This window comes from Pectinophora gossypiella, chromosome 5 (assembly GCF_024362695.1).
Source record: "Pectinophora gossypiella chromosome 5, ilPecGoss1.1, whole genome shotgun sequence".
Taxonomy (NCBI): domain Eukaryota; kingdom Metazoa; phylum Arthropoda; class Insecta; order Lepidoptera; family Gelechiidae; genus Pectinophora; species Pectinophora gossypiella.
Genome location: NC_065408.1, coordinates 839,345 through 855,172, shown reverse-complemented (window position 1 = coordinate 855,172; position 15,828 = coordinate 839,345). Strand labels below are relative to the sequence as shown.

The following is a 15,828-nucleotide window of genomic DNA, read 5'->3' as shown; positions in this document are numbered from 1 at the left end:
GTAGGTACTTATTAAAAGTGTTTGTAACGCTACCTCGTTTTGATTTTCGAACGCGAGGCATATGAGATTGTAATTATGTAAGTAAAATCTTTATAAGTACCCAAGTAGCAATCAAGAATTTTGATTAAGTCATATTGTAACAGAACGCACCACAATAATCGTCGCGGATGGAGTCATCTAGTTTATTTTCAATAAACTTTAATGTACATCAATAATGTGTTCAAATATTTGTCGAAAAGTTAGTACTTAACAGTAACTAAAAGGTTTGGCTATGGGGTGAAATATTTTTTCGACATGTATTTATTATTTTCGTCTTTTTGAATTTATATTTTTATTATTATAATATTCTTTTATTTTTAGACTTTAGACAGGGAAAAACCATAATTGGAACTTTGAGAAACATGTAGGCTTTGTTTCACCTTTAGGCTTCATAATTTCATAGACTTACAAACAAATGGAATTCAGTGGTCTCTGCTTGCCCTGGTGGGAAGTGGGCGTGAGGTTATGTATGTATGTATCTACAAACCAATATGGAAGTGAAAATGATTTTTTAGTGATTATACCATTATGTAAATATTTAATTCTTAATTCGAATCTAGTGTTTCCATAAGGCAACTTTTTTTATTATTTTTATAAATTTAACGCCATCTGTTAGGGAATAGATTTAGATAAGTGCATCTACTCGTACATAGATGGAGTGGGAAAAGGACTGACATTTGTGAAAAGCAGGACTTCATTTCTAGGCAGCTTGATAGCTAGAAGTCATTGTAGTACCATAGCTTGCCAATAGATGGAGCTGTACGATATCAATAAAAATAATCAACCAGGGTATTATTAATGAAACATACTATTTTTCTCCAAAACTGCTTTATTTAATATTGATGCGCATAATTAACAATGTACCTTTGATGTGAGAAACAGTAGTGTGCTTGTAGGCTTAAATCTTTCATCTTACTAAATCTGTCCGTCATTCACATTTGTTTTCCCATAATTTTCTTTAATATTCTGCAACAGATTCCAGGTTTGGAGTAGATATCTGTCCCTCCTGGATCTTTGGACGATTCTGAAAGTAATTCATAACTGAAATTAGGGGTAAATTTTATGTAAGAGCATAATCACTGTCTAGTACTTACTAAGATGATGACTTGTATTTACTTATTGTTTCTACAGGTATTATTTATGACTCACAGGACTCTAATAAACGAATAAAAACATGTGAACACAATAGAAGTAGGATTCATTCTTATTCTCAAAACAATATGAAGGGAGATCAAATCTCATCATGAAAGCCAGTTTTAACCGAAACCGTTTTGCTAATAACTTTTTATTTTATGTATCAATCCAGAAACTATTGGTTGATTTCATGCCTGGTAGGTATGTAATTTACTAATTACTATATTACTCATCAATAAAACAAGGTTGTTAGTGACTGAGCATGTGTAGGAATTTAAGGAATATTTGAAAAATTTCATCTGTTAATATCTCATTAAATCCTAAACAGATTCAAATAATTCTTGTAGTCCTGATAAGAACTATCTCCCCACACATGGAGTTAAGTAATAAAATTTTGCTTGATTGCTGTTTGATAGTTGAAATTATCATAAGAAAAATTGGAACAAATGGTTGAAACAGTGACTTTTTGCACTACGAATTTCTCTATAAAATACTTAACGAATACAAAAGGTATTTATTAATTTCTTACCTGGTGAGTGAATATTTTATAGGATACATTATAAACATCGTCAAGAAGTCTTCAATCTTACTAATTATTGTAGCTAAAACCCGTACGTTGCATCTTATTTTGTCTTCCTTCCATTATGATTCCCACTATTCTGTAGTCATATTAAACACAATCTGAAAGGTTTAATAATTATATTTAACACAAAAAGTACACTAATTGTCCAAACAATACAAACCACACTACTTGATTCAACTGTTTTGTTTAACTGTGAGAACGAATGAAGGATATGTTCAGTTTACGTCACAGGAATACATAGATTATAAAAAGGTATACGAAATTTTAGAGTTTGTTAATTAGGATTCGAGATAGGGATGTTATTTTGAAAGAATATGTACGAATTTATGGAATAAAATTATTTAAAATACAAAAATAGACATTAGGATAGTTTGAATTTTCGCGGGAGTAGCAAGCACCAAAAGGGTGTCGATGTAAAAATATATGAATGAAGGGTTTTGAGCTGGTATATTTTACAAAATTGAAAATAATAGCTATATTACGTAGTATTTCTTGTTGAAATTGATTTATAAAGCAAACGAAGTTCGTACCTATCGTTTAAAATATTATTCTAATTTTTTAGAACTGTAATTCGTGAAAATTGAAAAAATCATGGAAAAAAAAGTAAAACTAAAATAATGCCAAGTGTGAATCGCATTATTTTGAGGGGTTCCGTGCCTACAATTGAAAGAACATTTAGTGAACAAAAACATGAACGTGAGTTGATCGTGAATTTTATATTGCTAGTATGTTGTCGTTGTTAATGACAAGTCAAAACATGCATTGGTGGATCGGGTTTGTAGAGTGGGGGATCTTTTTAAATGTTTGATTTATTGTGTTTCTTTGAATTTGTAGTTGTGATGGCAATGGAGATGCATTGTTTTTGAAAGTTTCAGCTACCTAATTGTCACAGTTTAAGAGATATAGAGGAATTTAGGTATTTTCATGGTTTTTGTCTCCAAAAACGGAACCGTTTTTGGATTGTTGACAAGGTGTTGTATTGTACGCGTTTTAGACCCTAAAATAGAACAATCCAGAAGTCACGCCACTTTTCGCGTACACAGAGAAACAGCCAATAAGGTTGAGGAGCTTGGTTTGTGTAGATTATGTAAATTACAGATGTGTGCGAGAAACGTCAGGCAAATGGTCGAGCGAGTGTTTGGCTTTTTAGAAATTCTACAAAATTAGATATATTTTTTATCTAAACTTCTGCAGTTCTGATTTGATAAATTAAATAGAATTTGATTAAATAAATAACATCATTAGCATTATAGTCTACTTAAGAATAAAAATAAAATTAAATGAATATTTTATGTCAATAGGAAGTATGAGATATTCAATATATACCTCGATTGTCAATGTCGGGTAAATGTCATTTTGATGTTTTGGGGCGCTAGTGGTAGCAATATCGCGATTGCCTGACAGATGAGATGGAGAATAGCGGGTATAAAAGGGGTTTTGCACGATTTTTTGAGGAACTTCGATCGGAGCAAGAACAGCAGGAGGTGCTGTCGGGTTTAGAAAATTCAAGTCGGACTAGAGTTTCTGTAAGTCGGTAGGGATCCGTTCTGCTGGATTACCAGCTGTCGCGACTTTTGAGAGCTCCGTAGCTCAGGATTACAGTGCGCGATTATTATTTTGTCAAATTATGTAAATTTGCTCTTTAATCAGCTATTCGAACCTTCCGTGGTGTAGCTGATCGTCTACCGCGTTAGAATAGGGATTAGAATTAGCTTCCGTGCGTAGATTACGTGAAATATGTAGGTTTTGTCCGACAAAAGTCCGCGGAGTGCGCTGTAGGGACCTTGTTAGGTTTAAAATAGGAAGTGTGGTGTACTAATTACCTTTTCTTTCAGGCATCGTTGGAAACAGGTCTGAGATCATCAGATCTCAGACGACAGGTACAATTTTACGCTAAAGATAGGGCCCGATAGGAGTAGGAAGTGTCAAAAGAGTGTAGGGACGCTTGCGAACGTAGGGATCATGTGCTGCTTGTGATTGTTTACCTTTGTTTGTGTTTTGTTATTATTTATGTTATTACGTATATGTAGTTTATGTATGTTTATCTATTTAACTTTTGACTGACACTTTACTGACGCGTAGGGAATGACTGCTTGCGATATATTCTGACTGGATTTTATTATCTTATTGGTTATGTTTGGGTTGTGTGTCAATGTTTACAATGAAAATTGTACATATTGCCGCATAGACTGGACAAGAATGTTCTGCTTGTAGTTCTGTGTGTTGGGATCCACATTTCGAGGTAATATAATTATTGCTTGGAGATGGGGAGAACAGTATACAGAATGAGGTATCCTTGTTTTAGAGGTAACCTCATGGATTTAGATTTTTACTTTATATTGCGAACCTAGACTGTTGGTCCAGGTTGGATTGTAATCTTGCTGTGTTTTATTGTAGTTAGAATTCCCCTGAGGATTCTATTCGAAAACCAATCTGAAGTTACACAGGGTGAACCTTTATGGTTTACGGCCTGCTACCTCACTGTGTCAATGTAGAATAATTGTAGGAACAGTTGTTGTTACCACTGTAACATGGTTCTGGATTGTTCTATAGAGGTGCTTGGGAGATACAGCTATCTACAGGAGTGGTGCGGTGAGATATTATTATCCATGACCTTCTTTCTGATATTGGGACAGGATGACCATCCGCCAATATGAGATGAAGCTAGATAATCAGTATCGAGCCAGCGCTGCGACTTGGATAGTCAGGTTGGATTGCCTCCTCCTGATGAGCGGTTGTGCGTGGCGATGCTTTCGAGTATGAAGACTCTAGCCGATGCCATATAATCAGTATTGTATGGTATGGGTCAACCTTGTCCTCTTGTGTTATAATTTAAATTTATTATGACCCACTCTGGACCTATCAGTTTATTGTGGCTTATTAAGCCATGTAAATAATACAATTAATTACTAATTTGAATTGAATTATAAAAGTCTGGATACCATGAGATGAAGGTAATGGTATTGGTAATGGCTTTTGAATAAACTTATATACTCTGAATCTGTGTTGTTATTTCACCTATGTGACTTAACATGACTTCTTATATACTTACTTACTGTATTGTCCGGGTCTGCCTGGCTTGATTACACTGATATACAAACCAATTCAACACAATTTATTTGTGTTATTTTACTATTCATCTACCTGATAATACCTTAATGTCACTGCTGCTAGTTTGTGACATATCTAACATACCTATACCTTGTCCAGGGGTTTACCTGGCCTGATTTCACTATGCAACTTGTTTGCTTACTAACATGCAATATTATTGCTATAATGCATTTATGCATAACAATTACATCCAGTTTGACTGCATATATTCTTGTGATTCATGGTTGGTATCATATTCATGACCATCCATCTCACAATCATACTTATTCCTATGGCTGGTGTTATTGCAATGCCGCTGAAGCCATAGTAGGGACGTTAGGGACATTTTTGCTTAGTATACTCGGGGTCAATCCAGTTCGGTAGTCTCTGCTTCTGTTGATCCTCTTGCACTGTGGTGTATTGGGGGGAGGACAGTGATGAGTAGCTGCGTATTGCCTTCGGTTGCTAAGTCGCTCATTCGTTTTGTTAGGGACCTTTTGCTTAGTATATTTGGGGTCAATCCAGTTCGGTAGTCACTGCTTCTGTTGATCCTCTTGCACTGTGGTGTATTGGGGGGAGGACAGTGATGAGTAGCTGCATATTGGCTTCCGGTTGCTAAGTCGCTCACATACTTACCTTTTTGCGCCATGGCTATGGTGCTAACTATGCATCACAATGAGTTGTGTTGTTAGATTGGATGTAAATCTGTCTAACTTAAATAATTTTATTACATATGTGAAATTGGTGTTGGGAAGCTCTTCCCTTTACCTACCAACTTATTTTACCTAATGCTCCTGATATGTCACATATTTTATGTGCTTATCATTCCATAAAAAACCTATATGTTTCTTTCGGAGAGGGGCCTAAATCAGGGTAGGGCCTCATTCGCCGGTGAGCGTGGTCGGGGCTCGAAACGGCACCCTATACTATTACATTGTTGGTATGGTATTCTAATCCTTTTCCTGTGTTCCTAGAACTTTTACAATAATAAAACTTAATTCCTAATTATATTTTAAATAACTAAGTTCTTACCTTCTTGTAAGTCTCTCTTGTTTAATTATAAGCTTTAATCAGTGTCATTAAGTTTAGGTTTGCTTGGCGTTGACTTGACTGTTTTTAAACTATAAATATTAATAATATCTTACATTCTATTGTCCTATTACTTAGATAATTCTTTGACTTTCTTATTTACCCTAGTGACATAATTATAACCTATTTGTATTATTATTAAGTATTATGTAGTATATTAAGTTAGTATTATTCTTTATTTACATGCCCTCAATAACATGCATTCATATCTGACTCAGCTACCTTCATATAAAAGAATTTGAGTTACTACAAAACACAACATAAGGTCCTACCTTTATACTAGACGATCACAACAATAATAATGGCCAATTTAATCACTTAGTTTGACTATAACCCAGGGTCGAATCCTGGTCAGTTTAGTCATTGGAGTTGAGTGTGTGAGATTTATTTATATTATAATAGTATATGTAAGGGGGGGTGCGTTACAATTTGGTGCCGTGACCAGGATTATGAGGTCTCAAATGCTGGGAAAAGATTGGATGTCTTGGGGGCGTGAAATTTGATATGTATGTGTATATAACTAGGGGTTTATAAAGATGTGAAATGTTTATGTATGTGTTAATGTAATCTAAGGGAAACATAAAGACATGTATGTATGGTTAGATTAATGCGGGGGCGTGAAAATTTGATATGTATGTATGTAAAACTAGGGTTTATAACTGTGTGAAGTGTTTATGTATGTATTAATGTAACCTAGGAAAGGTGAAAAGTTATGTATGTATCTTTATAGTGATGAGGGGGCGTAAAGTTATGTATGTACCTCAAGAATTATGTGGGGTGTAAAGCTATGTATGTACATCAAGAATGATGAGGACTCGTAAAGTTATGTATGTACATCAATAATGATGTGGAGTCGTAAAGCTATGTATGTACCTCAAGACTTATATGGGGGCGTAAAGCTATGTATGTACTTAGAGAATTATGTGGGGGCGTAAAGCTATGTATGTATTTTAAATGTCCAGCAGGGGCGTTCTATTTTTGTGAATAGTAAGGGTCTGAGACTAACCTGCCAACCCTGATATCATAAAGGGGTGAAGTTTGTGTTAAAACGGTTCCATCTTATGGTTTAATTATCAATTATTATAAATAAGAGACTGATTATCATCAACATTCTAATATTATTTAATTTTATAATAAGTACAGTTGTCATATTCTGCTTGTTTTATTTATTATTATTTCACTTTAATTTCACTGTGTATGTCCATGTCATTTTTGTTTTATCTCACTGTGCATGCTTATATTATTTTCTTTGTGTCACTTTCAGTATCCTCTTACTGTGGCCAAGACACCTTTAGCCTAACCACGGTCACATGAGTCTGTGTGATTGGCAGTAAGAAAATCCTTCCTACACCTTCTCCTTTCCACTATCCGCCTGTTGCCTTAGGTCTCATGGTGCAGGTATCCCGCCCTATGTATCTATTTATATATTTTCTGTGTAGGTATGGCTAGGGCTAGGGCTGTAGGACGATAGGCAGTTTGACTTGCTAGCATTGTAGGGTTTCGTTCTTGCATAGTTAGGCAGGGCTATATTATCATTCCGAAGCTGTAGGTTATGTAGAAACATGCGCGTAACTGAAAACAAAACAAAATAGCATTGTAAGCGTGTTGTGAACAAGATGCAAGTGAAGGTTTTCCAATGTAATAACGTATTATTTTAAGTAACCAAACTTTTATAATTACCTAGTGTCATCTTTTATATGTTTTTACTAGGTAGAATCTTCTTATTTACGATGATTTCTTTAATAATCACGACGAAATAATCGTATTACAACGGATGGATCTCTCCAGTTGTCAATCTGACATTATTAAATTTGTTTGTTTTTGGTGTGTCTAAGTACGTAGACAAGGATCATCTTACATACAGCCTTGTTTTAAGTCCATAGTTTGACAAAGGCAAACATTTTTTTTATTAAATAAGCGTGTTTTATTTAGTATTTTTATAGATACAATTTATCTAAGGCTATAGAATGTAATTTGTTACGTTTTGATGTAGGTTTATCTTATTTTTTTAATAAAATAATTAACAAAATCGATCGATCTAAACTAAAATCGATATTAATCGGTTCGTGTATAGATGCTTTATTTTTCCTGCCATCTGGTGACGAGTAAGAGTATTAGTTTGACATTTTATTAGATAGACTTCGCATAGAGTCTCATATCGACGGACAAATTATTAGTTCCGTTGTTCACCGTTAGAGTGCGTTGATATGTATTATTTAATTGTTTTGTTTTGTTTTTTTTTTTTTTTTTTTTTTATCGTATTTTTTATTTATTTTATATAATAAGTTAGATTAAAATTAGATAGGGATTTTAAATGTTTTATTTGCTTGTTATTGTATGTTTAGTTTATTAACGTAAACGTGTTGATGACCGCGGTTGTGATACGCGGGTAATTTAATAGGGTTACTATTGACCACGGTAGGTAAGTTAGCGGGGGTTAGTGTTCATCAAGGTTGTTTAATCAGGTCAATAATAGGAAGGGTCAATAACCGGAAGGGTTAATAATCTGAAGGGTTTATAAACGAAAAGGGTCACTGGTAGAGAGGTTATTGATACGTAGTTATAGATAGGGGGGGTCATCGATACTGGGTCATTGATCCGGGGTCATTGATCGGTTTATTGGTCAAGGTCATTCATACCGGGTCATTGACACGGGGTCATTGATCGGGTTTATTGGTCAAGGTCATTGATACCGAGTCATTGACACGGGGTCATTGATCGGTTTTATTGGTCAAGGTCATTGATACCGGGGGTCATTAGTCGAGGTCATTGATAGAGGTCAGGGATAAGTGGTCGTTGACCGGATTATAGGTTAGGTTATTGACTTGACCTACTTCCATTAGTTCCAATGTTCTCTCATAGATGGCGCTAGTAGTTTTGAAATCTATCTTTATGTTTAGATTTAATTGAATTTGATAGATTTAATTTAAATAATTTTAAATAGTTTACTTTTGTTTTGTTTATTACTCAATTATTGAGTAATTATTTATTTATTTTTGTTTTTTTTTACGTTTTTATTGTTATTATGGGAATTGTTATAAGAGATATTTATTAAATTTATTATTATATGCAGTAAAGGTTTAATTATTAAAATAATTAATATTATTATTAATTATTATGGTTATTTAATAATATTATTGATGTATAATTATATTTTTGTTTTTTTTTTTTTATATATAGTAATATTTTGACATCACGCTCGTGTTCCCATAGGAGTAGACAGTAGTAAATAATTTTATTTATTTTATTTTATATTTTATATTTAGGTAAGTAATTAGGAAACATTTTAGTATACCTGTATAATTACATGAGTGTACTTGTATATCATTATGGTTACAGTATTTTGAATAAAATATTTTATTTTATTTTCAAATTTTAATATTATTTCAGTATTTATTTATTTTACTCTTGAGGGGAGTTGACGGTCATTCCTGGGGGGAAATTAGATAAATTGTCATTGTATATAAGATTGAATAAAGTTTTAATAAGATGTTCTTTGGAAATCTTATTATAGTAATATAAAGGTTTGCTTTATTTATTTAAGGCTAGTTTATTGTGGTGTTTCTTTTATTTTTTGTTTATAAATTATCACTACGATAAACTACGTAATAATTTAGGGGGCGATTGTAACAGAACGCACCACAATAATCGTCGCGGATGGAGTCATCTAGTTTATTTTCAATAAACTTTAATGTACATCAATAATGTGTTCAAATATTTGTCGAAAAGTTAGTACTTAACAGTAACTAAAAGGTTTGGCTATGGGGTGAAATATTTTTTCGACATGTATTTATTATTTTCGTCTTTTTGAATTTATATTTTTATTATTATAATATTCTTTTATTTTTAGACTTTAGACAGGGAAAAACCATAATTGGAACTTTGAGAAACATGTAGGCTTTGTTTCACCTTTAGGCTTCATAATTTCATAGACTTACAAACAAATGGAATTCAGTGGTCTCTGCTTGCCCTGGTGGGAAGTGGGCGTGAGGTTATGTATGTATGTATCTACAAACCAATATGGAAGTGAAAATGATTTTTTAGTGATTATACCATTATGTAAATATTTAATTCTTAATTCGAATCTAGTGTTTCCATAAGGCAACTTTTTTTATTATTTTTATAAATTTAACGCCATCTGTTAGGGAATAGATTTAGATAAGTGCATCTACTCGTACATAGATGGAGTGGGAAAAGGACTGACATTTGTGAAAAGCAGGACTTCATTTCTAGGCAGCTTGATAGCTAGAAGTCATTGTAGTACCATAGCTTGCCAATAGATGGAGCTGTACGATATCAATAAAAATAATCAACCAGGGTATTATTAATGAAACATACTATTTTTCTCCAAAACTGCTTTATTTAATATTGATGCGCATAATTAACAATGTACCTTTGATGTGAGAAACAGTAGTGTGCTTGTAGGCTTAAATCTTTCATCTTACTAAATCTGTCCGTCATTCACATTTGTTTTCCCATAATTTTCTTTAATATTCTGCAACAGATTCCAGGTTTGGAGTAGATATCTGTCCCTCCTGGATCTTTGGACGATTCTGAAAGTAATTCATAACTGAAATTAGGGGTAAATTTTATGTAAGAGCATAATCACTGTCTAGTACTTACTAAGATGATGACTTGTATTTACTTATTGTTTCTACAGGTATTATTTATGACTCACAGGACTCTAATAAACGAATAAAAACATGTGAACACAATAGAAGTAGGATTCATTCTTATTCTCAAAACAATATGAAGGGAGATCAAATCTCATCATGAAAGCCAGTTTTAACCGAAACCGTTTTGCTAATAACTTTTTATTTTATGTATCAATCCAGAAACTATTGGTTGATTTCATGCCTGGTAGGTATGTAATTTACTAATTACTATATTACTCATCAATAAAACAAGGTTGTTAGTGACTGAGCATGTGTAGGAATTTAAGGAATATTTGAAAAATTTCATCTGTTAATATCTCATTAAATCCTAAACAGATTCAAATAATTCTTGTAGTCCTGATAAGAACTATCTCCCCACACATGGAGTTAAGTAATAAAATTTTGCTTGATTGCTGTTTGATAGTTGAAATTATCATAAGAAAAATTGGAACAAATGGTTGAAACAGTGACTTTTTGCACTACGAATTTCTCTATAAAATACTTAACGAATACAAAAGGTATTTATTAATTTCTTACCTGGTGAGTGAATATTTTATAGGATACATTATAAACATCGTCAAGAAGTCTTCAATCTTACTAATTATTGTAGCTAAAACCCGTACGTTGCATCTTATTTTGTCTTCCTTCCATTATGATTCCCACTATTCTGTAGTCATATTAAACACAATCTGAAAGGTTTAATAATTATATTTAACACAAAAAGTACACTAATTGTCCAAACAATACAAACCACACTACTTGATTCAACTGTTTTGTTTAACTGTGAGAACGAATGAAGGATATGTTCAGTTTACGTCACAGGAATACATAGATTATAAAAAGGTATACGAAATTTTAGAGTTTGTTAATTAGGATTCGAGATAGGGATGTTATTTTGAAAGAATATGTACGAATTTATGGAATAAAATTATTTAAAATACAAAAATAGACATTAGGATAGTTTGAATTTTCGCGGGAGTAGCAAGCACCAAAAGGGTGTCGATGTAAAAATATATGAATGAAGGGTTTTGAGCTGGTATATTTTACAAAATTGAAAATAATAGCTATATTACGTAGTATTTCTTGTTGAAATTGATTTATAAAGCAAACGAAGTTCGTACCTATCGTTTAAAATATTATTCTAATTTTTTAGAACTGTAATTCGTGAAAATTGAAAAAATCATGGAAAAAAAAGTAAAACTAAAATAATGCCAAGTGTGAATCGCATTATTTTGAGGGGTTCCGTGCCTACAATTGAAAGAACATTTAGTGAACAAAAACATGAACGTGAGTTGATCGTGAATTTTATATTGCTAGTATGTTGTCGTTGTTAATGACAAGTCAAAACATGCATTGGTGGATCGGGTTTGTAGAGTGGGGGATCTTTTTAAATGTTTGATTTATTGTGTTTCTTTGAATTTGTAGTTGTGATGGCAATGGAGATGCATTGTTTTTGAAAGTTTCAGCTACCTAATTGTCACAGTTTAAGAGATATAGAGGAATTTAGGTATTTTCATGGTTTTTGTCTCCAAAAACGGAACCGTTTTTGGATTGTTGACAAGGTGTTGTATTGTACGCGTTTTAGACCCTAAAATAGAACAATCCAGAAGTCACGCCACTTTTCGCGTACACAGAGAAACAGCCAATAAGGTTGAGGAGCTTGGTTTGTGTAGATTATGTAAATTACAGATGTGTGCGAGAAACGTCAGGCAAATGGTCGAGCGAGTGTTTGGCTTTTTAGAAATTCTACAAAATTAGATATATTTTTTATCTAAACTTCTGCAGTTCTGATTTGATAAATTAAATAGAATTTGATTAAATAAATAACATCATTAGCATTATAGTCTACTTAAGAATAAAAATAAAATTAAATGAATATTTTATGTCAATAGGAAGTATGAGATATTCAATATATACCTCGATTGTCAATGTCGGGTAAATGTCATTTTGATGTTTTGGGGCGCTAGTGGTAGCAATATCGCGATTGCCTGACAGATGAGATGGAGAATAGCGGGTATAAAAGGGGTTTTGCACGATTTTTTGAGGAACTTCGATCGGAGCAAGAACAGCAGGAGGTGCTGTCGGGTTTAGAAAATTCAAGTCGGACTAGAGTTTCTGTAAGTCGGTAGGGATCCGTTCTGCTGGATTACCAGCTGTCGCGACTTTTGAGAGCTCCGTAGCTCAGGATTACAGTGCGCGATTATTATTTTGTCAAATTATGTAAATTTGCTCTTTAATCAGCTATTCGAACCTTCCGTGGTGTAGCTGATCGTCTACCGCGTTAGAATAGGGATTAGAATTAGCTTCCGTGCGTAGATTACGTGAAATATGTAGGTTTTGTCCGACAAAAGTCCGCGGAGTGCGCTGTAGGGACCTTGTTAGGTTTAAAATAGGAAGTGTGGTGTACTAATTACCTTTTCTTTCAGGCATCGTTGGAAACAGGTCTGAGATCATCAGATCTCAGACGACAGGTACAATTTTACGCTAAAGATAGGGCCCGATAGGAGTAGGAAGTGTCAAAAGAGTGTAGGGACGCTTGCGAACGTAGGGATCATGTGCTGCTTGTGATTGTTTACCTTTGTTTGTGTTTTGTTATTATTTATGTTATTACGTATATGTAGTTTATGTATGTTTATCTATTTAACTTTTGACTGACACTTTACTGACGCGTAGGGAATGACTGCTTGCGATATATTCTGACTGGATTTTATTATCTTATTGGTTATGTTTGGGTTGTGTGTCAATGTTTACAATGAAAATTGTACATATTGCCGCATAGACTGGACAAGAATGTTCTGCTTGTAGTTCTGTGTGTTGGGATCCACATTTCGAGGTAATATAATTATTGCTTGGAGATGGGGAGAACAGTATACAGAATGAGGTATCCTTGTTTTAGAGGTAACCTCATGGATTTAGATTTTTACTTTATATTGCGAACCTAGACTGTTGGTCCAGGTTGGATTGTAATCTTGCTGTGTTTTATTGTAGTTAGAATTCCCCTGAGGATTCTATTCGAAAACCAATCTGAAGTTACACAGGGTGAACCTTTATGGTTTACGGCCTGCTACCTCACTGTGTCAATGTAGAATAATTGTAGGAACAGTTGTTGTTACCACTGTAACATGGTTCTGGATTGTTCTATAGTGGTGCTTGGGAGATACAGCTATCTACAGGAGTGGTGCGGTGAGATATTATTATCCATGACCTTCTTTCTGATATTGGGACAGGATGACCATCCGCCAATATGAGATGAAGCTAGATAATCAGTATCGAGCCAGCGCTGCGACTTGGATAGTCAGGTTGGATTGCCTCCTCCTGATGAGCGGTTGTGCGTGGCGATGCTTTCGAGTATGAAGACTCTAGCCGATGCCATATAATCAGTATTGTATGGTATGGGTCAACCTTGTCCTCTTGTGTTATAATTTAAATTTATTATGACCCACTCTGGACCTATCAGTTTATTGTGGCTTATTAAGCCATGTAAATAATACAATTAATTACTAATTTGAATTGAATTATAAAAGTCTGGATACCATGAGATGAAGGTAATGGTATTGGTAATGGCTTTTGAATAAACTTATATACTCTGAATCTGTGTTGTTATTTCACCTATGTGACTTAACATGACTTCTTATATACTTACTTACTGTATTGTCCGGGTCTGCCTGGCTTGATTACACTGATATACAAACCAATTCAACACAATTTATTTGTGTTATTTTACTATTCATCTACCTGATAATACCTTAATGTCACTGCTGCTAGTTTGTGACATATCTAACATACCTATACCTTGTCCAGGGGTTTACCTGGCCTGATTTCACTATGCAACTTGTTTGCTTACTAACATGCAATATTATTGCTATAATGCATTTATGCATAACAATTACATCCAGTTTGACTGCATATATTCTTGTGATTCATGGTTGGTATCATATTCATGACCATCCATCTCACAATCATACTTATTCCTATGGCTGGTGTTATTGCAATGCCGCTGAAGCCATAGTAGGGACGTTAGGGACATTTTTGCTTAGTATACTCGGGGTCAATCCAGTTCGGTAGTCTCTGCTTCTGTTGATCCTCTTGCACTGTGGTGTATTGGGGGGAGGACAGTGATGAGTAGCTGCGTATTGCCTTCGGTTGCTAAGTCGCTCATTCGTTTTGTTAGGGACCTTTTGCTTAGTATATTTGGGGTCAATCCAGTTCGGTAGTCACTGCTTCTGTTGATCCTCTTGCACTGTGGTGTATTGGGGGGAGGACAGTGATGAGTAGCTGCATATTGGCTTCCGGTTGCTAAGTCGCTCACATACTTACCTTTTTGCGCCATGGCTATGGTGCTAACTATGCATCACAATGAGTTGTGTTGTTAGATTGGATGTAAATCTGTCTAACTTAAATAATTTTATTACATATGTGAAATTGGTGTTGGGAAGCTCTTCCCTTTACCTACCAACTTATTTTACCTAATGCTCCTGATATGTCACATATTTTATGTGCTTATCATTCCATAAAAAACCTATATGTTTCTTTCGGAGAGGGGCCTAAATCAGGGTAGGGCCTCATTCGCCGGTGAGCGTGGTCGGGGCTCGAAACGGCACCCTATACTATTACATTGTTGGTATGGTATTCTAATCCTTTTCCTGTGTTCCTAGAACTTTTACAATAATAAAACTTAATTCCTAATTATATTTTAAATAACTAAGTTCTTACCTTCTTGTAAGTCTCTCTTGTTTAATTATAAGCTTTAATCAGTGTCATTAAGTTTAGGTTTGCTTGGCGTTGACTTGACTGTTTTTAAACTATAAATATTAATAATATCTTACATTCTATTGTCCTATTACTTAGATAATTCTTTGACTTTCTTATTTACCCTAGTGACATAATTATAACCTATTTGTATTATTATTAAGTATTATGTAGTATATTAAGTTAGTATTATTCTTTATTTACATGCCCTCAATAACATGCATTCATATCTGACTCAGCTACCTTCATATAAAAGAATTTGAGTTACTACAAAACACAACATAAGGTCCTACCTTTATACTAGACGATCACAACAATAATAATGGCCAATTTAATCACTTAGTTTGACTATAACCCAGGGTCGAATCCTGGTCAGTTTAGTCATTGGAGTTGAGTGTGTGAGATTTATTTATATTATAATAGTATATGTAAGGGGGGGTGCGTTACAATATATGTCTAAACTTTAGCTAAAGTGAGATTTATCCAAAT

At 33.9% G+C, this 15,828-nt stretch overlaps 2 long non-coding RNA genes across 5 annotated transcripts; both read right to left on the bottom strand.

Moving 5' to 3' along the window:
- Positions 1–861: 861 nt before the first annotated feature.
- LOC126366718 (uncharacterized) lies at positions 862–15,376 on the bottom strand. Of its 4 annotated transcripts, none has more exons than XR_007566388.1 (3): positions 15,304–15,376; positions 11,128–11,279; positions 862–1,063 (listed from the first exon to the last, which is right to left on the bottom strand). It is a non-coding gene; the product is annotated as an uncharacterized LOC126366718 (long non-coding RNA). The 4 variants fall into 4 exon arrangements; XR_007566389.1 differs by lacking the exon at positions 11,128–11,279 and adding an exon at positions 1,703–1,854; XR_007566386.1 differs by lacking the exons at positions 11,128–11,279; positions 15,304–15,376 and adding exons at positions 1,703–1,854; positions 5,879–5,951.
- On the bottom strand, positions 7,034–7,721 carry LOC126366719 (uncharacterized). Its single transcript, XR_007566390.1, has 2 exons — positions 7,616–7,721; positions 7,034–7,507 (listed from the first exon to the last, which is right to left on the bottom strand). It is a non-coding gene; the product is annotated as an uncharacterized LOC126366719 (long non-coding RNA).
- Positions 15,377–15,828: the final 452 nt, after the last annotated feature.